We start from the raw sequence: 955 nt of genomic DNA, 5'->3' as shown, positions 1-955 counted from the left end.
AAACATTATAAAATCTTCTATTTTTCTCAGATATTAGAAATAATTTTGATTTTACCAATTTCTCCCAATCATATTAGTATCATAAGTATATACATAAAACAACTCCTTTTTTATAAAAATTTGATGGAGCCCTTGGTTTATTTCCTCATTCCTTCCAAATGAGAAGAAGCATGTGTCTTTATTATATAACACATATATTTTAAGTAGATCACTTTTTAAAGTTAGAGCTTTGGGCTAAAACATGTTTCAAAGTAATGTAATATTTAAAACTTCAGATTTAATTACTACTTTTATCCTGGGTATGCTATCTGTGTACTAGTACAAAAGAGATAAAAGGCAAATAGTTGTAAAGGGAGCCCAATGCTGCCAAAATTAGTCTTCTGCACTTTTTCCCAAAAGATGAATCTCCTTCCCCAACGTCTGGGAGGTAGGCTGTGCAGGCCTCACAGTGGTATCACTGGGGCAAAGCTGGACCATAAAAGTTACTGAAGGGTCGACATGCCTGGCTGCCTTCAGCTTGTGAAGGTGACTTGACATTTTCCACTTAATGTAAGAAAAGCAATGTGATGAGTTTTTAAAAAGGCGTACCCATCTCTTCATCTTTTTTGCTCTGACCTAAGGTTAGTAATTAATTAGTGCACTACTTCTTTCAAAAAGTGCAGTGACCTGTTAGAGATATTCAATGTTAGTCTCGAAGCATGGTGGAAATTCCTTCTACTAGGCAGGTCAATAAATTTCCATAGTTGTTCTTCGGAAATAGTTTAAAAGAACTGGAACTGTGATTGTCACTTATATGCTGTTTTCTGAACCTACAGAGGCAATTTGGGTCACACTGTATGTAGTTTAGCAAGCTACCTGCCTTGGTAGATTCAACATGACATCTTATACAGTCATAGAGATTACTGTATTGAATTTCTTCCTTGTTCTTATTTTAAACATACCAAATGTTTGAGTC

The sequence above is a fragment of the Crocuta crocuta genome, unplaced genomic scaffold (genome assembly GCF_008692635.1).
Source record: "Crocuta crocuta isolate KB4526 unplaced genomic scaffold, BGI_CrCroc_1.0 scaffold741, whole genome shotgun sequence".
Lineage (NCBI taxonomy): Eukaryota > Metazoa > Chordata > Mammalia > Carnivora > Hyaenidae > Crocuta > Crocuta crocuta.
Note: the sequence above shows the minus strand (reverse complement) of the source record.